This window comes from Cricetulus griseus (assembly GCF_003668045.3).
Source record: "Cricetulus griseus strain 17A/GY chromosome 1 unlocalized genomic scaffold, alternate assembly CriGri-PICRH-1.0 chr1_0, whole genome shotgun sequence".
Lineage (NCBI taxonomy): Eukaryota > Metazoa > Chordata > Mammalia > Rodentia > Cricetidae > Cricetulus > Cricetulus griseus.
Genome location: NW_023276806.1, coordinates 132,933,583 through 132,959,197, shown reverse-complemented (window position 1 = coordinate 132,959,197; position 25,615 = coordinate 132,933,583).

Sequence of the window (25,615 nt, the reverse complement as noted above, 5' to 3'; positions counted from 1 at the left end):
ACTGGATGAAACCTTGCTCATGTGTCCTGTTCTTCTATCTTAATCCATCCTTCTATTCCTAACACTCATCCATCTTCTGCCAGCCTATTTCCCAGGGCACCTTAACCATCTTATCTCACCCAAAAACCTTGTCTGTGGCTTTGCTCTTTCTTCATCCACATTTACCTAAATGTCTAATCATCAAGGATGGTAGAAATTTATGTTATTAAAAAAAGTCATATACACATGCAAACTGGCAAAGATAAATAACAACTTGAGAATAATGAAGACAGGTACACACAGATTCAAACATATCTATATAGACACATAAATATAGAGACATACACATAGAGAGATAGAGATACACAAACATTTATAGAGTTTATATTTGATGTTAAATTTGATAACTTTCTGCATATGAAGAGGTTGGACATCTGTTTCTTTACATGGCCTCTATCCCAACCTTTTGTCACTCATCAAAATAGGACATAGAACATTGCTAAAATAGCAGCTGTTGCTCACCACTTATTTCATGGTATATTCAGATTTAAGTATTGAGGCTAGGAAGACTTTCCCTGGATTTCTAATAAATAAAGACTGCCCAAAAGCATTTTTGAAGATTCAATTAGAAAATCATAATTTATGAAATGGAAATGATACAATTTTGTCAGATATTACTAATGACTAACATTTGCCTGCAAAGAGATAATTTGATAATGTATCTCAAATATATGTAAAGTCTCATACCTGAAAATTACCTCAAGGGTCTCTTTCCTTAGGTTGTTAATGGAACCAGAAACTGTATTATGAGGGTCCAGGAAAGGTAAGGGATGGAAAAGACTTCCTGGATGAGGTATAGGAGAGCTAGAAGAATAGCAAGATTATCTAAGAGGCACTAGTGTGCTTGGAGTCACAGTAACAAAATTGAAATCTACAGCAAGAACTAAAATAGAAAGATATATGCCACTGAGAAAGGCATTTAAAGAGGCATGTTAAGACATGATTTCAACTTTGTCTCTTCTAAGTGGAGTCTTAGTTGAAGGCAGATTTATTCTGTAATCAAGTGATAATACACAGCAGAATAAGAGTCAGAACTCTTGAACTAACTAATTATTACTTCATAGAACTCATGCATAGTCACATAACATAATATAGTTAGCAAGTGATCTTTTTAACTATGCTGAAAAACACTAACAAAATTTAAAAAGTTTTCAATTTTTGACATATAATGAGATTTACTTTAAAAATGTCAATACATTGATCATACAAAAAGGACATATGTTCAACCATGTTCATAGCAGCATTATTTGTAATAGCCAGAACCTGGAAAAAACCCAGATTCCCCTCAACTGAAGAATGGATAGAGAAAATGTGGTACATTTATACAATGGAGTACTACTCAGTAGAAAAAAAAGCAATGGAATCTTGAAATTCGCAGGAAAATGGATGGAACTCAAAGAAACCATTCTGAGCAAGGTAACCCAATCACCAAAAGACAAACATGATATGTACTCACTCATATGTGGACCTGCTTTATGATACATAGTAGTGACCTTGCTTTATCAGAGCTGTTTTTAATGATGTTGCTCAGAAGAAACTGATCAGATATACTGTATGAGTTTGAAATAAAAATCAAAAAACAACTGGTTTAGTCACTAAAATATCTGCTCAACAGAGAAATAAACATAATTTTAAAAACTAATTGTATGCAGTTTTAAAGTTTACTTTTCCTTGCATTTCTTTTAATTGTCACACACATTTTGTTCAACTAAAATATTTAATGTTTTGTTCTAATTTTCCCAATGAAGATAAGAATGCTACTGGTCTTAAGTTATAATATTTTTAAAATATTTCTTTTCTGTTTAAATGGTGTGTGGTGGGTGGTGGTGGTGGTGGTGGTGGTGTGTGTGTGTGTGTGTGTGTGTGTGTGTGTGTGTGTGTGTGTGTGTAGATACCCTTGAATACAAGGTGGCAGTGAGCTACCCCTCTGGGTCCTGGGACCTTCTAGTCCTCTGGAAGAGCAGCCAGCACTTTCAAACTCTGAGTCATCTCCCAAGCTGAGCTGCACTAGAAATGATTTCTGAGTAGGTTTTTATATACAAAGCACTGCTCTACATATTGAGAAGGGGGAAAATGAATCAGTTGAAAATGTAGTATAATTATCATCATCTGAAGTTGAATTTGGGTTTGGATGCCCTATGTAATATGTGGAAAACTCATTTTGTTGTGTTTACATTCTTCTGCTAACCCGTAGACACTCCCAAAAGCTTGTCTGTTCAGAAAGATACTTATTATCTAATACACTAACATGACATGGTTTTGAGTCTCACAGATTTGGCTCTGGATAAACTAGAGCTTCAGGCCCAAGCACTTTCTTCAGAAAGTTTTCATATTCCAGTAGCTGAGCATGCCTTGTGCCTGAGTTCACATTCTCTCCTGTGGCTTTGTCAGCCTGTCCATCACTCTTGGTCACCTTGCCCTTTGGGACACTGATGTGAAGCACTCATTAGTCACACTGCCAGTCTTTATCTAGCTCTCCTTTGGCTTGTGCTGGGCCTTCTAAAACAGCCTTCAAGACAGAAGACTCAGTCTTCAACCTCCCTCCTATCCAATTTATTGCACCTTCACTGTCAAAAATGATTTCCATCAAGCAACATGACCTCCCTCCTCATTATGCTGAAGAAGTTGCCGGTCATGTTTTTCCTCATATCTAACTTTCTGATCCTAGTCTTTAAGGTGCTTAGCTGCCAAGCTTATTATTAACTTCTCTTTACCCCCTTCGTTTGTGTTCTTAGATCCGTCAGGACAGACTGATACAACAATGTCCAGATACCTACCTTGCTTATGCATGTATTTAGGAATTATGCTGCAACTGACCTTGCACTGTTATAATATAACATATTACTTTCATGGTATTACTATGTATTAACTATATTTACTTTTCTTCACACTCAGAATTTTTTCCTTGACTCAGTTTATTCAAGTTCAGAAACTTGTATGTACCTTAATAATTCATTCTTGTTCCAATTTGTATGTTAAGTGTCTCTTAAGAGAAGAGTCCTCAAATCCTTTTGGGTATTCTGAGAGAATACATCAATAAATGGGTGTGAGACAAGAATGGAAGACCTAATTAAACTTTCCAAATTCTAGTAATCAACCTACAAATGCCTTAAACTGGATTTTTATTATTCCACCTAACTCTAGGTTAGGTATGTTCGCTGACAACATTTGAAAACTCATCTGTTTTTTTTTTCTCCATCCACTCTTTATAAAAGTGTTTCTAGAATCTTAGTACTTCATTTCTAATAAACTCACAGTATTTATATGGTTTTTGATGTACTCCTTAGCAAATTATTAAGTGCTGGACATAAAGCACACATTTAGATCTAAGGACATTAACTAGCGTCTTTTAAGAGCATGCATCATGGAGTTTTCCTGGAACGGGACATGTATGAGAGTTTATACAGATTTGCACAGCCTACTTTTCCTTTCCTATTTTTATATGATAGTCTTTATCTGCTGGACCAGGTTCAAATCCTCTGAAATCGCCCTGACTCCAGTTAGATATTGAAACGAAGTCTCTTAGCAATTTGAATGTCTTATTGTGTAACCCAGTCATTCCTTCACACCAGTCTCCAATTCTAGGTTTTAAAAGCAGCAGTATAGAAATTGAATCAGAACCCCTTCATTTTCTCTGTAGTAGAGGTGATGGTGGAGACTGAAGCAAACTTGAGAGATGTACTTCCTGAGGAATTGTAGGTTACATTTGGCTTCAAGAGTCTCAGCAGGGCATTGTGAATAGTAACGATGCTGATGATAAGAACCAGAGCTAGCATTTATCACTCACTTTCTGTGCATGGCTGACCTCCCATTGAGAGTTTTACAAAGAAGGTCTCTGGCATTGCACTCTGCTTTGCACAGATTATAGCATTTAAACCCTATAAAACTCCTAATGGGACCATTTAACAGGCAAAGACACTAGGGTCCTAAAAGGCTAAATAACATAGACATGATTACAGTGTAAGCACTTAAATATCAGACTTGCCTGATGCCAAACCCCAGTTCCTAAATGGTGCACTGGAATGCCAAAATATTGTGCTTCTCCGAACGAGATGATTTGTGGGGAGAAACAGAAAAATTATTTGAATTTGTTGCTGTTGGAAATTCTAAGGACTTGGTAATGGTGTCTGAATAGCCCAATGATAAATATTCCACTTGGGGATTTAAAAAAGACCAAATTACAGCAGACCATGGTTTTGGAGATTTTAATTGCTTTTATGTGTTATTCTAGAATCAGGCATCTGTCCAGACCAAAGATACTTCAGTGTGTTCCCCCTCATTAATTGGATAGGTTATGAGAATAGCCAGAGAAAGGGAAGTAGAAAAAAAAAGGAAAGAATGGTCTCCATCTTGCCCTGTTGAACAACTGGCTGTTGTGACCAGATGAGTTTCAATCCTCTGTTTAAGGAAAATTTTCCATAAGCTGTGTTACAATTTATGGAGAAATGTTCAGGCAAGTTCAACACGCAAGCAGAAGAAAATCCCATGTCCAGGTTGAAGAGAGAATATAGCAGACAAAAATATACAAATGAGTTCATTGTTTTATTTTTCTTTCAGAGGAGGCTGTATTTTTATACATACCCACAAACCTTAAATCTTTTAATATTATAGTCAAAGAAAGCATATTCCTTTCATGGAAGTAAGTGTGCATGTCTTCTCTGATACGATGGATATTTTTATGAGTATTATTTTCAATTTAGAGTGAGTATTCATAAAGTGTAAATTTTGATTAATAATGACTAATGAATACATATATATGTATACATGTGGCAATATTTTCTTTGCCCACATAGGGACATCAGCTAATGTGTGCTGACAGCACATTGCCTGTGTTCTAAAGTGTTTAGATAGCTCTGTGTCTAAACTTTTACTAAATAAGCATGGGATAAGGGTAACAAATTAGAGAAAGAGGGAAAAAGTAAAATATTTTCTCCAGCGTTACTTTTTATATTCTATAATAAGAAATGAAACTAGCCATTAAATTTAATTAGCATCTACTCTAATGTGCTCTACAAGAGTCAATTATAAAATGACGTAAATGCAAGTAGAGAACAAGTTCTGTTTTATATTTCATTTTCTTTTGACAGTTTTTCAAATGAAACAAATACACTGTAGAAAGTCAGAGAATTTGTGTTCTTTGAGTCTAAAGTTTGGAAACAAGATAAGAGAAACTTATTTGTAAGCATATAAATGATTATGACTTTCCCATGTTACCTCTCTAAGCACTGTCTCAGACAAAGGAGCAAATCTTAGTCATTCAAGAATTATTTTATGTGTCATATGAATGGAATTTGAGTGAGAAACATACACTTTGGTTCAAAATAATGCCTACTTATTGACATCTGAATAAAGCTTTAAGTCATAACCATTAACTTTTCTTTTTAGTTTCTGGATAAAATAAACATGTCTCTTGCAAGAAAAATCTCTTCCCTGCTTTTCTCTTTCCCCACCTCTATTTATGATGTGTTTGTGCACGTGTTTGCGTCTTTGCATTTAAACATGAGCAAAAATCAGTTTTCAACACTTATTTTACAAATATATTTTTAAATGTAGGAGTCCTTGAATGGGAAACTGAGGTGGATTTTGCAGTAGAAGCAACTGTCTCCCAGGACCCATGCATTGAAATGAAAGGACTTGTTCCTAAAAATTGTTCTCTTATCTCTACACTCATATGTGAAATTCATGCTACCCCACATACTCACAACTACCCATTGAAAATATATAAGTGATGATGTAGGGAATGATGAATTTCTCTGCCAGTCGTGAAAGGCAGGAAGACAAAACTCAATGCATTAGTATTTGATTAAATAACATAAGCTAAACTAAATGCAGTGAGATCACGCTTGCATAAGTATATGATTGGAGAAACAAGAGTGTAGAGACAACTCTCCATTTCAAAATAATTCTAAATAAATCATACAGCTCATTTAGCTACTCAACTTCAATTGAATGGAAGTATATCTTGCTTTCCCCATAGTGACAGTTTTCTGAAGAGTACAGAATGCAATAGTTTCACCATGAAAAGTCAGGACAACGACCACTGCATCCTGCTGTTAAGGTTAACATCAAAGTTCATAAATCATCTTGGTGTTATATGTATCCTTGACATGTGATAGAAATGGCACTTACCTTTGTAATCTTCTACCAAACCCATAGCCCCAGTCTAATAATGAGAAAAGCATCAGACAAATTCCACTAGGGATGAGTTTAAGATTTGACCAGGACTCTTGAAAATAGGCAGTGTTGTCACAGTAAAAATTCAAGGAACTATGGCAGTCTAGAAATGCCTTAAGAAATATGATGGCAACTTATCATCATTGGAACAAGAACATCTGAATTAATCATGGGTTTTAGTTAATGTGTCAGTAGTGATTATTAATTATTATTGATGCCTCATTAATAAGAAATGTGTACATTCCATGTACAGAGTTGTTAATAAAAACTATAGCAGGAAAGAGGTATACAGAAGAGGACCAATTGTATAACTTATATAAAGATAAATGGAGTTAAAATTAGAGTAAAATTGTTATTGATGAGGTTGCTATTAACTCTAATTTTATTCATATTTTCATCTTTACAGTATAATGCAAATATTTTAACTAATAAGAAATTCAGGTAATTAGAATTTGAAGAATCAGAGTTTAAAGAAATATGATTCCTGCAGATGGAAGGTTCCCAACACACAGGCTTAGGACTCATAAATGAGCTAGTGAGGCAGATTGTTATGCTTGGATCTGAAACCCAAAGAGTGGAGGTATTTATTTCTTAGGTCACTAACTCCTTCTTCTTCCTCCTCCTCCTCCTCCTCCTCCTCCTCTCCTCCTCTTCTTCTTTTCTTTGACTGAAAATAGATTTTCTCAGACAGTATATCTTCATTAAAGTTTCTTCTAGTCCTCCCAGTTCCTCCTCACTCCCTTCCCTTCTAGATCCACTCCTTTTCTTTCTCTCATCAGAAAAGAGCAGGCTTCTAGGTAACAACAACCAAACATGATGAAATAAATATAATAAAATAAAAACAAAACTATTAAAATCTACTCTGGACAAAGCAAGCCAACAGAAGGAAAAAGGATGCCAAGATCTGACACATGGATCAGAGACCCATCCTTCTCACAGTCAAGAATCCCATAAAATACTTAGCCAATGGCTATAGTACATATTGGAAGACTTGGTGTAGGCCAGTGTAGGTCCTGTGCTTGCTGTTTTCATCAAGGTTCAGATGAGCCTTGTTTTGTTGATTCAGGGGTCCTTGTTCCCCTGGTGTTCTTCATTCCTTCTGGCTCTTGAACCTTTCTGCCCCTCTTTCCACCATCTTAAAAAACTGGGTGGGTTCACAAGTCTCATAAAATCTAAACAACATGGAGTTGACCAGTTGTGGGTGGTCCCTACAGGCTTTACAGCTTGCAGGATAAATAATCAGGGTGAGGTAAGAATGAAGGTAATTTGAGCTGAGGCAAGGCTTCCAGGAGTCTGACATCAACATATTTTTGCCATATTTAAACATGGCACAATTTTATCAATAAAAGGTTTTCAGATAACAATTAACTCAGGCCCATGAGTACAACACTTAAGACAAGCTGATATTGAAACTCTTTACAAAGTGCTTATGGCTTTGTCCATAAGATGAGTTCTTGTTGACTTAGAATCAATGTTCAAGATAAAGGTCTAGGGAAAATAACTGAGGTAAACATAAGGTGGGTGTCAGGAGTGGCCTAGCCCTAGGATAACATAGAAGTTACTTAGACTGTTGTCAAGTACAAATGATATCTCTTACAAGACTTACAGCATAGAAGTAACACTCACAGTTTTAGGGGGAAGCATCTGGGTAAAGTGAAAAGAGTTCTGGAAGATAGAAGTAGAGCCAGGCTCATCGGACAGCAAGGCTCACCTGGTGTAATCTACAGAAATTTCCAACACTACAGGAGTAGTTAAACATCTCTATCCTTTGAAGGGTGCCTATAAGTTGAACTTTCCCTACTTCTCCAGTGCTCATCTGTGTGAGTAAGCACTTGTTGTCCTCTACATCCAGTATCCCTGAAGTTTGTGTTCATCTCTTTAAATGAGTTAATAGATCTAGGCTTGAACAAAAATCAACAAATAACCCAAAGTGACTCTGTGAAACTCATTAAAAATAAGCATAGGTCAATAAGAGAGCCTGTTCACTTACTGAGAAGACATTTAGTGGTATTGAATATTATTAAAACATGTCTTTGGATGAGGACAAAGGTGAAAAATGAAGATTCTTTAATTCCCTCCAGGGACATTATCTTGAAAGAAGCAAAAAAAAAAATGGAGATAGCATAGTTTACTTAAACCCAAGTAAGTACTGGTGTTTGAGAGGTTCAAAAGCAAAATGCACATAAGGAAGAAGTTGGGTGGAAATGGGAACAAGAGGCTGTAGAGTGAACCTGAGAGAGAAATGAACACTGTAAGCAGGAAAGATGAAAAATAGAGACTGGAAATTTCCATGGGAAGATAGACAAAGGCATAAACTGAAGTATTGTTTGGAGTGGCCAAGAAAATGCCTTGTGGTCTTCTGAATGTTCAACATAAGTCTGAAAACATATATACAACTAGCATTATATAGACTAACAAGGTTATATGTGTATGTGTGTGTGCATTCATATAGTGATAATTAATGAAAAAGATTCCTGAATTTTAAAGATAGAAAGGGGGTGTATATGGGATGGTTTGAAGTGAGGAAGGGGAAGAGAGAAATATCATATCTATTTTATTATAAATGACAAAATTAAAAATAAAAGTAAAAGCAATAACTCTGTCATTATCGAAAGCAGAGGAAATGGATTTTGTATAATGAAAGATGGTATGTAATTAAAGTTTCTACTAATCATCTTCTACAAATGTCCATTACCTGAATTACATGTTAGTCTGTGTAAACACACCTCATTTGAATAAAATATACTGAAGAAACCTATAGATCTAAATCTTCATATGGAAATCTTCCACATTGCTATAGTAATCAATATCCCATTGAAATGTAGTCTTAGCAGGACAAATTATACATGATGTATAGTCAGAGATATATATGTTAGTGGAATGTCCCTGGGCATATTTGCATAATTTTAATTACTTACATGTTATCATTTCTCTGCATTCATATTACTCCCTTAATAGCATGCTTTGAGGTGTGTGACATTGCCACCCAGTCAGTTAGATTTCATGTAATGTAGCTGCATTTTATAAGTTAAATCTACCTTTATTCTTTTTTCACTTTTCAAATGACTAGAGTCACTCATCCCACTATACCTCCAACTTCTTTCTCAGCATCAATATCAGAATGGAAGAAAGGTTCACATGAAAACTATTAAATGCAATGGTCTAAATTAGGACATCCTCCTCATCTCAACATTGAAGGATATGATAATGCACACGCAATTCAAGTTTTCAACTCCTTTACTTCCTATGCAATCAGGAAGTTATTTTCACGGCCATAATAAACTTTGAATCACGGCATTTAGTGAACTATTTTACTCTGAAAGATCATTAGTCCCAGGTCTAAAAGTCACTTCTAAGTGACTCCAGTTTTGCTCTTTTATTTGGACCTCCTGTAGTAGTTCAATACTTATCCCTAGCATAGGTGTGGACTTTGGGAGCCCATTCCACACAGAGGAATATTTTCTGAGCCAAGACACACCAGGGTGGGCCTAGGCCCTATCCCAAAGGATATGATAGACTCTGATGACCCCCTATGGAAGGCCTCACCCTCCCTGGGGAGCACAAAGGATATGTGATAGGTAGGGTTGTAGTTGGGGGAGGTAGTAAAGAGGAGGGGAGGGAGAGGGAACTGGGATTGACATGTAAAACAATGTCGTTTCTAATTCAAATAAAAAAATCTGCAAAGAATAAATAAAAAATGAAGGCAAAAAAGGGAAAAAAATCAAAACAATTTTGTGATTATGGGTGTTTGGTTCGCATGTTTTTCTGTATATGGTGCATCTGCAGAGACAGAGATGGTTTTTGAACTACCCAGAACTATAACTGTACAAAAGGTTTTTGCTACTATATGAGTGCTGGGAATCCAGACCTGGTTCTTTGGAAGAATAGTCAATTCTCCAAATCCCTGAAGCATTTCTCCAACACCTGAATTTTTATAGTGTTCTTAATTGTATCTTTAAGTGTATGTGTGTGTGTGTGTGTGTGTGTGTGTGTGTGTGTGTGTGTGTGTGTGTGTGTGTATGAGTGTGTGTGTGTTTGTGTAAGCACACAAAGTCTGTGCATTCTCAAACATGCACTCGCTTTCACCTGCTGAGCCACCTAACACATCGTTTTCCTTTTACAGATGGAGCATGCCTCTTCTTCTCCACTCACCTCATGGGCTCTATTTTGTTGAATTCAAAGTCATTCCCATGTCATCTTTAATTAACCTATGACTATTTAACATGGAAAAAATGTTACAAGAATGTATGTTAATATATTTTATTGCCTTAAAATTAGGCAGGAAGAAAGATGTCATCTTTTTGTTGTTTTGTTTTGTTTTTCAGACAGTTTCTCTGTGTAGCTTTGGAGCCTATCCTGGCACTCGCTCTGGAGACCAGGCTGGCCTAGAACTCACAGAGATCCACCTGCCTCTGCCTCCTGAGTGCTGGGATTAAAGGTGTGTGCCACCAATGCCCGACTGAAAGATGTCATCTTATTTCAGGAAAAACAAAACAAAGTAGACTTGTTGATAATGACAAGAGTGGTAAAATATGCCACTTCAAGAACATAATCTTTCCAGGCACTTCCAGAGCATTCTGAGAGAGTTTGCCACAGTTAGAGTAGATTCTCACCAAGACCATAACAGAAATGTAACTTAGAGAAAAAAAAATAATGTAGCTTCACATGTAAGGCCAGGAATTTGGGAAAATAATGTAGAACAAACAAGTAGTAATGATAAGATCTACAAAAAGTTATGGAAGTTTTGGTTAAAAATTCATGGTAGCACATTAATAAAAAGAATACCACAATAACACTTTACACTTAATAGTGCTTATTTTTTACAATAGCCCAAAGGTGTGTGTGTGAAGTATGTGGAGCAATATAACACTATTTAATAAGCAAATTAAGATACTAATTACTTCTTATTTTCTTGGGCTAGTAAGTCATACTAAAATGTACAGAATATCTAATGTAATCAGAAGAATACCTCATTCTCAAATGAGTGCAAGGAAATGTAGAATAAAAGCAATATAAAAATTGTGAAAGCAAAAAAGAGTGTAAATTGAATAATAGATTGTTCTTCAGCTGCATAAACGCACAAAATCTTGCAAATGTACAATGTGAAGTACACATTGTTGATCTGGCTAAATTATTCAAGAATATAAGTGAAATGTTTGCAGTCACAGGAAGCACTTTTCAAATAAAAAGAAAGTGACAACTTAGGCAATTTCTAAAATGAATTTGTCATATCCATATCCTTGTGCAATAGCATAAAATAGAATTTATGTCAAGTACACAAAATGGAAGTGAGTCATAGGCCAGCATCATCATTTAATATGTACCTCCTGAATAAAAGAAAGTCAGTACTACCTGCTATAAATAGTTTTGTAAAATTATGTGAGAAAACACAGTAAATTGAAGCAAAGTAAGAGCATGACTTACATTCTTCACCCATTAATCAGTTAAAGGCAGTTTTTATGCAGACTAAACAATGCAATTGACAGGTTTTAGTCACACAGAAGACAATAGCATAAGCTGTATGCAAAAGTCATTTCTTTATAAACACATTGTACGTTTGCAAAATTATAAAGATATTTGTCCCTAAAGAAAATGGGCAGTCTCAAGCACTTGAATATTATGGAACATATCCTCAAATTAAATATAATCACATCATAAGCCAATGACCTAATGAGATTTAGCCATAAAAATGTATAAAGGAATGAAACACTTTGACTTAAGGAGATTTAAACATATAAGTGTGTAAACATATAAAGTACTTAAAAATAGCATTTAAAAGTAATCTTTTTGTCAAATAAAAATATATTTATTTGTACACTTGTAAAAAAAATGATCATGGGCTGCACTAGAGGACAACTGACACCAGAGGTCTGCTCACAGGATCCAAAATCAGCTGGAAGGCTCCAGCACACAGTCCTGCCTCCATCCAGGAGAAGTGGACAGATTTGATTTTGTTAATTTACATGTTCTCTCTTTGCCTTTTGGTAAGTTTGTATAAAGGTTTGTCTATCTTGTTGATTTTCTCGAAGAACCAACTCTTTGTTACATTGATTGTTTGGATTTTTCTTTATTTCTACTTTATTGATTTCAGCCTTCAATTTGATTATTTCCTGGCACCTACTCCTCCTGGGTGAGTTTGCTTCTTTTTATTCTAGAGCGTTTACTTGTGCTGTTAATTCTTTAGTGTGACTATTCTCCAGTTTCTTTATGTGGCCCTTAGTGCTATGAACTTTCCTTTTAGTACTGCTTTCAAATGTCCCATAAGTTTGGCTATATTGTGGCCTCATTTTCATTGAATTCTAAGAAATCTTTAATTTTTTTTTATTTCTTCCTTGACCTAGGAATGGTGCGATTGCTCGTGGTTCAATTTCCATGAGTTTGTAATTTTTCTGCAATTTGTGTTGTTGAATTCTAACTTTAAACCATGATTATCTGAGAGGATACAGGGGGTTATTTAAATTTTTTTGTATCTTTTGAGGTTTTTCTGTGTTGCAGAGTATGTGGTCAATTTTTGAGAAGGTTCCATGTGGTGCTGAGAAGAAGGTGTATTCTTTTGTGTTTGTATGGAATGTTGTATGGATGTGTGCTAAACTCAATTGGGTCAGAACTTCTGTTAGTTCTTTTGTTTCTTAAGTTTCTTTCTGGTGGTATTGTCTAGTGGTGAGAGTAGGATGTTGAAGTCTCCTACTATATGCGTTTGAGGTTTTATGTGCAATTTGAATTTTTAGTAATGTTTCTTTATAGATGTGGGTGCCTTTGTATTTGGAGCATAGATGTTCAATATAGAGACTTCATCCTGATGGATTTTTCTTGTGATGTATATGAAATGACCTTCTTCATCTGTTTTGATTTTAATTTGAAGTCTAATTTGTTAGATATTAGGATATGCACACCATCCTGTTTCTTGGGTCCATTTGATTAAAAATCTTATCCTAATCTTTTACTCTGAAATAAAGTCTGTCTTTGAAGTTGAGCTGTGTTTCTCGTATACAGCAGAAGGATGGATTCTGTCTTCGTATCCATTCTGTTATCCTGTGTCTTTTTATAGGTGAGTTAAGACCCATTAATATTGAGGGAAATTAAAGACCATTTAGTGTTAATTCTTGTTTGTTGTGGATTTGTTGCTGTTGTTGGTATTATATATGGGTTTATCATGCTTTTCCTTTTGTCTTCTGGTAAAGTGGGATTATCTATTGCCTATGTTTTTGTGAGTGTTGTTAACTTCCTTAGGTTGGAGTTCTCCAACCTAAGGGCTGGATTAGTGGATATGTATTGTTTAAATCTGGTTGTGTCATGGATTATCTTGTTTTCCCTGTCTATAGTGATTGAAAGTTTTGCTGGGTATAGTAGTCTGGGATGGTATCCATGGTCTCTTACTGTTGGTAGAATAGGTATTCAGGACCTTCTGGCTTTTCAGAGTTTTCATGGAGAAGACAGGTGTAATTCTGATAGGTGTGCGTTTATATGTTACTTTGCCTTTTTCCTCTCTGCTTTTAATATTATTTCTTTATTCTGTATGTTTTATGTTTTGGTTATTATGTGGCAAGTGGATTTTTTTTTGGCCCAGTCTATTTGGTGTTCTGTAAGCTTCTTTGTAATTTCATTGGCATGTCTTTCTTTAGGTTGATAAAGTTTTGTTGTATGATTTTGTTGAATATGGTTTCTGCACCTTTTAGTTGGGTTTCTTCAACCTTTTCTATACCTATTATTCTTAGGTTTGGCCTTTCCATGGTGTTCCATATTTCCTGGATATATGTTTTAGGGATTTGTTGGACTTGATATTTTCTTTGGTCGATAAGTGTATCTTCAATATCGGAGATTCTCTCTTCCATCTCTTGTATTCTGTTGGTTCTGCTTGAATCTGTAGTTCCTGATCATTTACCTGGATTTTCTAATTCCAGCATTCCCTCAGTTTGTGTTTTCTTTATTATCTCAATTTCAGTTTTTCATGTCTTGAATTGTTTGAATTGTTTCCTCCCTCTGTTTGAATGTTTTTTCCCCCTTGGGTTTCCTTTCTTTCTTTAAGAGATTTGTTGATATCTTGCATTTTTTGGTTTGCTTTTTTCCTCTATTTCTTCCAATTTTTTGCTTGTTTTTTTCTTCCATTTATTAAAGGCATTTTCTCATTTCCTCTTTGAGGGCCTCTATCATTTTCATAAACATGTTTTCAAGGTCATTCTCTTCTACATCATCTGTGTTGGGATGTTCAGATCGTGCTGGTCTCTAGACTCTAGTGGTGTCATATTGGTTTTTCTGTTGTTGAATGTGTTTTTCTATTGTGGTCTTCACATCCCTTTTTCCATTGGGTACAAGTGGGATCTCTTCCTCTCCTGGTGGGTATGGGTCCAAGGTTCTCTTCTGGTTGGTTCAAGAATGTCCAATACTCTGCTGGGTCTCAGGATGGGTTTAGGTGAGTCATAGAGTCTCCCTCTCTTAGGTGGAGGCAGGACTAGCACCACGATGCCAGTTGACTCTGCGTTGTTTGTACTGCTGGGGATGAGTAGACCTGCTAGCAGTCCACAGGCCAGGAGATCCCAAAGTTGACAAGTGGAATTCAGGCCTGAGATAGGGGACCTCACTCACCTCTTCCCTGAGTAGATGCTGGACTAGCACAGCAATGTCAGCAGACTGGATTACTTGGACCTCTGGAGGCAAGTCAACCTGCCTGAAGTCCCCAGGCCAGGAGATCTTGAAGAAATTATTACTAATTTAGAAACTGAAGAGTTAAACTTAGCTCAGATGCTTTATGTTCTTTCTCAAAGTGATGCTTTAAAATTTAAACATTTAATCTGTATTCCTACAACAGAAATATCAAGTTTTATAAGCCACAATGTTTATGGAGGCAAGAATGTAAACAATCTATGCATGTACATCAGTAGTTAATTGTATTTAATAAAATTTGTGTTTCTTTTTCTCTTTTACTTTTCAAAACAATTGTGGTTAAATTGCAAAGACATTGGTGTAGATAGACTCACACAGCATTGCAAAGTGTCACATAAAATGAGTGAAACTTTTGTAGTGGGGAGAGAATCTCTAACACAGAAGATGAAGGAAAACAGGGAGCAGTTTAAATGGACCGTGCCTTGGGAGCCATAGAGGGTTTGATGAAGATGGTAAAAAAAGCCAAAAAGTACAAATGAAAGGGAGAAAAAAGAGATTTATAAATCAACTAATTTACTTTTCAAATGAAAACTAATTTATTTTATTTAAAGTTCTCAGGCACCTTTCGTCTACTGGTATTTGTTTTTCCAGCTCATTAAGTTTCTGAATGATTAATCTTTACCCTCTGAGGAAGGAGAATGAGATTATTTAGTGAAGAGTGGGAGGGCTGAGTCCCTCAGGGCATAGATTAATCCAACAAGAGGGAACTCAGAGCTGAGGTTCCCATGCCATTCATACTAATAAAAAGTGATAAAATTTCTCATTGGATTTTAATACACTGTAAATATAGAGTGACCTATGTTCATGTTATTTATGTAGTGCTAGTATGGATATGTGTCACAGATCTGTATATGTAAGCATAAATTCATCATGATGTGCTCCATTAGCTAATTTTGATATCAGGATAATAAGATGAACTTCTATTAAAAAGCATGATTGAATTAAGCTATTTTACAGTTTTGCCCTATTTGTAGGGAAAAATCAGAAAGACTCTTTTGGTAATTGAGCTTAGAACCATAAAAATATTATATAAAACATCAATCTCCAAAATAATTATTCCTGATACATTATAAATTAGTGTTCCTCAAGTGACAAATTATTTGGAGAACTCAAAAGGTAAGGGTCATCTTCACATGGTTTAAGATGACTCACTTTTTTTTTATCATTGAATTAACCATTGGAACATGCAGAATGAAAAATCCCTAAATCACCAACAAGTTTACCAGTTACTCTTGGGGTGCTTAAATAGACTCTTGTCCTTCAGGAACAATCTCTAACTTCCAATCTTAACAAGGTTTTTAACTTTAATGAAGATATAGTTTAAAATATTGTCTTTTAGAGATAATGCCTTTGTTGTTTATAGAAAACTCATTGTCTAGCTCAAGGTCCTCTAGAATTTCATCTATATTAGCTTTTTGAAATACTACAATGCATTTTTTATTTATTTCCATGATGTATTTTGAGTAAATACTAAAGGGTTAAAAATTGTAGTGTTTGCAACATTATTAACTATTACACATTAACATAGAATTCAAACTTTAAAATATTAAGCTTTTTCTTAATTCTTTGACAATTTCATGAGGCTTTTTTGTATTTTAGCATGTTAGTTTTATAGATTATATTAACTAATTTTTAAATTAATGAAACAGATCTATAAAAATGTCTCAGTTTATTGAATTAGATAATTCATTTTTATGTTATTTCTAGTTTGATATGTGATGTTTTAATGATAGTTTTTTTATTTAGAGAATAATATATTAGTTTTTGTAATCAAACCCACATAGATAAGACCTTACATATTTAATACAGTGTGTTACCCCATACAAATGGAAAAAAATTAAGTTCAACATTTCTACATTTCTACACCAATATGGCTGTTAATTTTTGTACAATGCCAACTCAACACGGTAACCTGGGATACTTTTTTCCAAAGTGGACACCACAGCTAAAGCTTCCAAAAATTCAAATATATATATATATATATATATATATATATATATATATATCAATAATAGCAGTATGTTATTCATCAATAGCAGCAACAGCTTTTCCAGGTTCTGCAGTCATTTGAACAAAATTGTAGAGACATCCATCACACTCCATTTAAACAAACAAACAAACAAACAAAAAGTAAAAAACAAAATCCCAGAAAACAGCACAGGTCTGTTACTTTTGTGGTACCTGGCACCATTTTCTTTAAATTAGCTTCTCAGTCATCATCTGGAAGGAAACCATTCTGAGCAACATCATTAAAACCAGCTCTGATAAAGCACGGTTACTACTATGTATCATAAAGCAGGTCCACATATGAGTGAGTACATGTCCCGCGCGATCGTCTCGCCAGCAAGAACGACACAGGACCCTCGGATCCTTCTGCAGTAAAGCTTTAATGCATCTTGAGAGAGAGAGCATAAGCTTACAGGGCGGAGACCCCCGAACTCCCAAGAACCTATCCCTTATAAAGGCTGGCAACCGCCGCCTCGGACGTGTTACCCCCTGACTCGTAGCTCATTGGACCATATGACGCCCACGGAAGAGGCAGAGACCAAGGGATGGAAAGTTACCCAGTGCCTGCGCACTAACTTGTTTACATTCGGTACCTGCCGGATGCAGGCACCATCTTGTAATGGAGAATGCAGGGACGGCTCCCTACATCTCCCCCTTTTATATTAATTAATGATAAGGCTTCATATTTTTACAAGCAAATAGGTCACCCAAATGTTGAGGGATAGAGGCAGAGGTTGTACCTTCCCAATCAAACATTAAGACTGTGTACAAGAGTCGCCATCAGGCTGTTAGCTTGACCCGAAGCGCTCTCGACCTGTCCTCTGCCGTTTTTCTGGGAAAGGGAGACTAGGGCAGGCAACCCTTATGCAGGACAACATGCCTCCCAGAGAAGCCTGCATACTGGGCAACTCTCTGTGCGATGCCTTGCTCGACATCCCTCATGGGCTGCTCAAGCCAGACACTCTACCCTGTGCAATGAGCCTAGGCTCCGGGTGTGCAAGAGCTGTCTGGCCGGTGGCCTATTGCTTAAGCATAGCTAGCCAAATATCAGTGGAAGCCCCTTGTTCCAAAGCTACAAGCGCTTGGGCGATAACCACCTTGTCTCTCTTAGTTTGAGCCCTGAGCCTACAGACCAGCCAGAGAAGCAACACCAATCCGCAGCAAACGGCTGCACCAAACAATCCCACCCCCACCCATTCCTTTAAATAGGAGACAGCTGAAGCGATCCATGATGACAATCCCTCCGTCAAGGACAGGTCAAGGTGCATGGAGTTAATCTGGATAATAGCGGCTCTCAACTCCCGGGGAGAAGGTGGAGTTCCGACATTTGAGGGTCTGAAGGGGCTCTTCGGGTGAGTCTTTCCGGGATCCACAGGGGATTCTCTTCATCCTGTGGAAAATCACATATAGCTCCCCTGGATCTTATGAGAATAGGATCTGGGCATCCAAAGACCAGTTAAGATATCCTTCCATTTTACCATTTCCTTTGGCCTTTCAGGTTCTGAGGTCTGGCGTTCGGCCGCATTATGTCCCTGAGCGTCAATATTTAGAAAATTAAGGGTAAAGAGTGCCATGGATATTGCAACTCTTGGCACTGAGGTTAAGGATGCTCCCATTCCCTCCTTTTGTTTGATTAAATAAGACTTAAGCGTGTGATGGGCACGTTCCACAATGCCTTGTCCTTGAGGGTTATAAGGTAGGCCAGTCAGATGGGTAACCTCCATCTGTCTGCAGAAGTGCCGGAACTTTTGAGAGGTATAAGCCGGCCCATTATCTGTTTTTAAGAAGCACACAGGTGGCTAGGTAACTTCTTTCTGAGGCAGGGTTTTTCTGTGACTTTGGAGCTTGTCCTGGAATTCGATCTGCCGGACCAGGCAGGCCTTGAACTCATAAAGATCCATCTGCCTCTTACTCCCAAGTGCTGGGATTAAAGGCGTGTGTCACCAACGCCCTAAACTTAAAGGTGTGTGCCATCAACACCCTGAGCTTAAAGGTGTGTGCTACCAACATCCTAGACTTAATTTTTAAAAACATAAACTGTAACATCTTATAATAGATCAGCATCTTTCACAAAACAAGAATTTTACATTGTCAGGCTGTGCTTAAAAATAATTCTAAATTGAAGCTCTTTAAGTACAAACATTAATAAAATCAAACATTTGAAAACTGGTTTTAAAAAGAAATTTAAATTCCCTTAAGGTCTTTCTGTAATATATAGAAGCATTAACATTTTAAATCTTAACTGAAAAACTTGTTTCTAAGATGGTACCTCTAATTTTCATGCGGTCACCTTTAGTCAAGATGGCGGTTTAAGTATCCTTTTTTTTTAACTTAACAAAATGGCGATGGCTCCCTACAAGTACATATCATGTTTGTCTTTTTGTGATTGGGTTACCTTGCTCAGAATGGTTTCTTTGAGTTCCATCCATTTTCCTGCAAATTTCAAGATTCCATTGCTTTTTTCTGCTGAGTAATACTCCATTGTGTAAATGTACCACATTTTCTCTATCCATTCTTCAGTTGAGGGGCATCTAGGCTGTTTCCAGTTTCTGGCTATTACAAATAATGCTGCTATGAACATGGTTGAACAGATGTCCTTGTTGTATGTATGTGCTTCTTTTGGGTATATGCCTAGGAGTGGAAGTGCTGGATCTTGTGGTAGTCTCATTCCCATTTTCTTGAGGAGTCACCTTACTAATTTCCAAAGTGGCTGTACGAGTTGGCACTCCCACCAGCAGCGGAGGGGTGTTTCTCTTTCTCTGCATCCTCTCCAGCATAAACTGTCATTTGTATTTTTGATTTTAGCCATTCTGAAAGGAGTAAGATGGTATCTCACAGTTGTTTTGATTTGCATTTCCCTGATGGCTAAGGATGTTGAACACATTCTCATGTGTCTTTCAGCCATTTTAGATTCCTCTATTGAGAATTGTCTATTTAGTTCTGTACCCCAATTTTCAGTGTGTTTAGGAATCATATTGATATGCAATTTCTGTCAGGTTTGGGAGGTCTTCTTTAGACTATTAGCATAATGTTGGCTTCATAAAATGAACTTGAATTACCCTCTTCTATTTGTTGGGAGATAATAGAGAATGACTGTCATTTTTTTTTCTGTGAATCTTGGTAGAATTTTCTAGAGAACTCATCTTAGTCTGGTGTCTTGGAAGATTGATAAACACTAATGCAATGAAATACTTATGTCTATTTATATTGCCTAGTTCACATATGTACTTAAAAGTCTATTATTTGAGGCAGTGCTAGTATAAACCCCAGACTGGCTCAGCTATCTCTTCTAATTTTCCCCTCCCCTCCCCTCATCTCCCTTTCCCACTAAGACATTTATATACTAGATATGTTGAGTTATTACTACAAAATATTTCCAAATGTCCCTTCCTCACCAATACATATCAGTGAAAAATTGCATTTAAATAACAAGTGTTCTGCCCAAAAAGTGTGAAAATGTAGATTCTGGAAGGCAATAAGAGCCGGGGCTGAAATCAAAGATTTCTCCAAGAACTTTGTAAAATTCCTTTCTTAACTACTGCAAGGAGAAACACGTTTGATGTCAATGAGAGCTTGGAGTCTTGGACAGCATTTAGTCCACAGTTGGAGTTCAGTCCCTTAGTGCATCTACTGACATTTGTGAAATTAAAAACAAAATTGGTCCAAACTTCTTGACTTTTGACTATGTATATCTCTCAAAGAAGTGGTTTGTAAATTTAAGTGGAGGTGGCTCATTTTGAGGACTTTAAAACTTCCTAGCTTAAATCAGGATGCTTCAAATTTTTTTTCTTTTTTCTCCATTTTTTATTTATATTAGAAACAAGCTTTTTTTTTTTACATGTCAATCCCAGTTCCCTCTCTCTCCCATCCTCCCCTGCCCCTCATCAACTAACACCCTACCTATCCCATACCAATTCTGCTCCCTAGGGAGAGTGAAGTCTTCCATGGGAGGTCTTCAGAGTCTATCATATCAATTGGGATAGGGCCTAGGTCTTCCCCTGTGTGTCTAGGCTGAGGGAGTATCCCTCTATGTGAAATGGGCTCCCAAAGTCCATTCCTATGCAAGGGATAAGTACTGATCTACTACAAGAGGTCCCATAGATTTCCAAGGCCCCCACACTGACATCCACATCCATGGGGTCTGGATCAGTTTCATGCTGGCTTCCCAGTGATCAATCTGGGGGCCAAGAGTTCCCTCATGTTCAGGTCAGCTGTTTCTGTGGGTTTCACCAGCCTCTTCTTGACTCCTTTGCTTGTCACTCCTCCTTCTCTGCAACTGGATTTCCAGTTCACTTCAGTGTTTAGCTGTGGGTATCTGCTTCTACTTCCATTGGCTGTGGGATGAAGGCTCTAGGATGGCATGTAAGTTAGTCATCAATCTCATTTTCAGGGGAGGTGCATTTAAGGTAGCCTCTCCATTGTTGCTTAGATGGTTAGTTGGTGTCATCTTTTTAGATCTCTGAACATTTCTCTAGTGCCTGATTTCTCTTTAAACCTATACTGACTCCCTCTCTGATGTTATCTCTTATTTTGCTCTCCTCTATTCTTCCTCTGACTCTAACCTTCCTGCTCCCTTATGTCGTCCTCACCCCTACTCTTCTCTCCTTCTCATTCTCCTAGCTCCTTCTCCACTCCCTCCATGCTCCCAATTTGCTCAGGAGATCTTGTTCCTTTCCCCTTCTCTGGGAGACCATGTATGTATGTCTCTCTTAGAGTCCTCATGGTGCCTAACTTCTCTAGTGGTGTGGATTGTAGGCTGGTAATCCTTTGCTCTATGTGTAAAATCCATATATGAGTGAGGACATACCATGTTTTTTTTTTTTGTGACTGGGTTAGCTTGCTCAGGATGGTTTCTTCTAGTTCCATCCATTTGCCTGCAAATTTACAGATTCCATTTTTTTTTTCTGCTGAGTAGTACTCCATTGTGTAAATGTACCACATTTTCTGCATCCATTCTTCAGTTGAGGGGCATTTCGGTTGCTTCCAGGTTCTGGCTATTACAAATAATGCTGCTATGAACATAGTTGAACAGATGTCCTTGTTGTATGAATGAAATTCTTTTGGGTATATGCCTAAGAGTGGAATTGCTGGATCTTGTGGTAAACTGATTCCCATTTTCCTGAGGAATCACCATACTGATTTCCAAAGTGGCTGTACATGTTTGTACTCCCACTAGCAGTGGAAGAGTGTTCCCCTTTCTCTACATCTTCTCCAGCATAAGTTATCATTGTTCTTTTTATAATAGCCAATCATGACATGAGAAAGAGGGATAGCCATCAGGGAAATGTGGATGCTTCAAATTTGAATCTTCCCAACCATTATAGAACTTCAATACAGAAACTGGAAGAGTTTTTGCACTTTGCACTTTGCATTTAAAATTTATTATTTTTTCTTTACTTACTTGTTTTTATTTCATGGGACCAAGAAACTCAGGCTGTCCTTGACTTTGCTATGCAGCTTGGCTAACCTTGAACAGTGGATTCTTCTGCCCCTAGCTTTATAGGATGCAAGGCCGTGTTTATAAATTGCCAGCAGCAAGGCCAGTTAGCTCAGTTGGTTAGATTGTGGTGCTAATAAATTGCTGGTAATCCAACCAAGGGCTTTGTACATCTAGGCAAACAATCTACTAAACAAACCAAGCCTCCTGAGCAACTATTGTAATAACCTTATCTATCTGAAGAAAAGCTAGTGGGTAAGATTACAAAAATATCTTACCTCAAGTGTAAAAAATTTCAGACTTTTTCTCACTAAACCAAAGAAGAAAAATAGAAAAATCTTCCCTTGAATATTCACTGAAGACTCCACAGTCATGTGTAAAAAAGAGATCCAGAAGCTACCCCATCTTCCTATTTGAAATATAATTTATCGCATAGATTTCTTCACAGAACAACAAAAAACTGTTTAAGCCAATAGCTGAAATTCAAAAGGTATGATATAAAGTGAAACTTTTTATACAATTTTCTACTAGAGTGATCTCCTGTTATTGAAATTAGTGGGCAAGCCTGTATTTTCTTTAGATATAAATATTAGAGGCTGAATAAATTCTTATAATAAATATTATAGTAATTGATTACATTATCCAAAATACAAGAAAAGAGTTTGATGGCATGTGTCAATTAGCTATTTTAACTTCTTTAAGTCACATTTTTTGTCAATAAAATTTTCAGTGGGATTTATTATTTAAATAATAATTTATTGTTTAGATAACAATTTTCAAACCAAAAGGTAATTTTTACATATTATAGAAAAAAGCTGGTAAACATAAAGAACTCTTGAAATAGTGAAATTAGATTAATAATCTAATTTTTTACCATTCGACATCTAAAATTTCTTCCAAAGTGAAGATTTTTGTCAAGTTATTTTATTTACTTACTCACAAATTTATTAAATTAGATATTAGTGGGCAGTATCTTGCGAGTCCTAGCAAAGATCTTTGAAAACATTTACCATAAAATCTGAACCACACCCAAAAAAATCAAGAAAGCTGGGGTAATATAAATTTTGAGTTTGTTAAAGTGTATACATGAATGTCTGAGGCTATATATAGTTAGAGTATCAACAATCTGTCCCTAATTCCAGAGTGAGGCTACTTTAGGTAGCAAAGTTAGGTCAATACAGTAGTCTACTCTCATTAAACAAAAATTGTAACTATTATGCTAATATCTCACACCAAACATTATGTTTCAATGTGGCCAGTAGCAATTACATAAGAATAGTGAGGTTTGATAGTGGTTCCTTTGTGACCAAACAAAGCAGCCTTTGACAGCAAGCCACAGGCCTTCAGATTGAACTGCTTTCCTGGAAGAAGGCCACCACAAAGCAATGGTTTAGAGCTCCTGGTCATTAGCAGCTAGGAATGTTCACAGTGAGGAGACAAGGACATAAAACACAAGTCACCTCGTCCTCAGCTCAGCTTTAAAAAATAATAACATTAAATATTTTGACATTTTACTTTAAAAAGAAAGAGCCATGTATAAAGTTTATGGAGTAGCCATTTGGAAGCTGCTAAACTAGAACTAAAAGGAAAAATATTTTGAGAAGTAAACATGTATCAGACTTTTGTTCCCACAAAAGAGTAAACTTCAGAAAAATTAAATCAAATATTTAGGTAAAATGTTACACAATGTTGTACACATACTTTTTCTAATTATAAATTGATCATAATGTTAACAATGCCCCAAATTTAAAAAAGGTCTTAAAATATCACATATACTCCTTCCATCATCCAACTTCTAATTTTTTTTTTTTTTTTCAGGACAGGGCTTCTCTGTGTAGCTTTGGAGCCTGTCCTGGCACTTGCTCTGTAGACCAGGCTGGTCTCGAACTCACAGAGATCCACCTTCCTCTGCCTCCAAGTGCTGGGATTAAAGGCCACCAACGCCCAGCCCAACATTTATTTTTATATGGATAAATTTACTTAGAATCATTTGTCTTAAATTGATTGATTGATTGATTGATTGATTGATTGATTGATTCCAACAGCATGAGGATTTATTATAGTTGTTTAACGAGCTAACCCCATGTTAGCTTGGGCCTTTCATACACCTGCCATGGCGGATGGCTACAAAGACAGCTCGAAGAGGCTGCATAGAGATCTTGTAGGACAGCGCAAGGGGAGTGTCTAGGGGTCCGCACAGGCTCAGGATTGGTGTGCCTCCAGGCTTGGAGGTTTTGCCCTGTGTTGATTGGTCAACTGGTTGTTATGGCCCATAGGCCCTCCCAGGGTGGTTGCTATGCTCTGCACTTGTCAGTAAAGCACACCCAGAGCCACACACCACCAGCTAACTTCTGATTGGTTCATTGCCACGAAGCAGGCATCTGACCTCCAAGTGACCAAGGCAAGGTCATGGCAAGCACGTGTTACAAAAATTAGAGGAATGACTAAAGGTATATAGAAAATTATAGAGGGTTAAAAAAGTTATAAAGGGTTAAAGCAAGTCATAGAAGGTCAGAGGAAAATTGTCAAAGGTCAGAGGAAAGGTTGTTAAAAGTTAGAGAAAAATGTAAACTGTTTGCTATGGTTTCTCATGTCTACAAATAGTAAATTTTAAAAATTGATAATATAAATTAAAATTTAACCATATTAAGTTAATTCTGCTTTAAAAGTTCTGTTTATTTCTCAAGTAAATTATGTATGCTTGCTTTAAAATGTTCCGTTTCCTGGTATAACCTAAGTTCTGTTACAAGCATACAGCTAAAACAAATGGTGCAGGTCACCACCATTTTGTAGCCAGCCACATGGCACAAAATGACTGGTAGCCACTTTGCTGAAGTTGAAAAAAATATACTTAAACCTCCATCTTGACTAAAGACCACATGGAAACTAGAGGCACCATTTTAGAAACAAGTTTTTAAGTTAAGATTTAAAATGTTAATGCTTCTATATATTACAAAAAGACATTAAGGGAATTTAAATTTCTTTTAAAACCAGTGTTTTAAATATTTGTTTTATTTTAAAATGTTTTCATTAATGTTTGTACTTAAAGAGCTTCAATTTAGAATCATTTTAAGCAAAGCCTGACAATGTAAAGTTCTTGTTTTATAAAAGCTGCTAATCTAATATAAGATATTGCAGTATATGTTTTCAGAAGTTAAGTTTAGGGCGTTGGTGGCACACGCTTTTGATCCCAGCACTTGGGAGGCAGAGGTGGGTAGATCTTTGTGAGTTCAAGGCCAGCCTGGTCGACACAGCAAGTTCCAGGACAGGCTCCAAAGCCACAAAGAAACCCTGTCT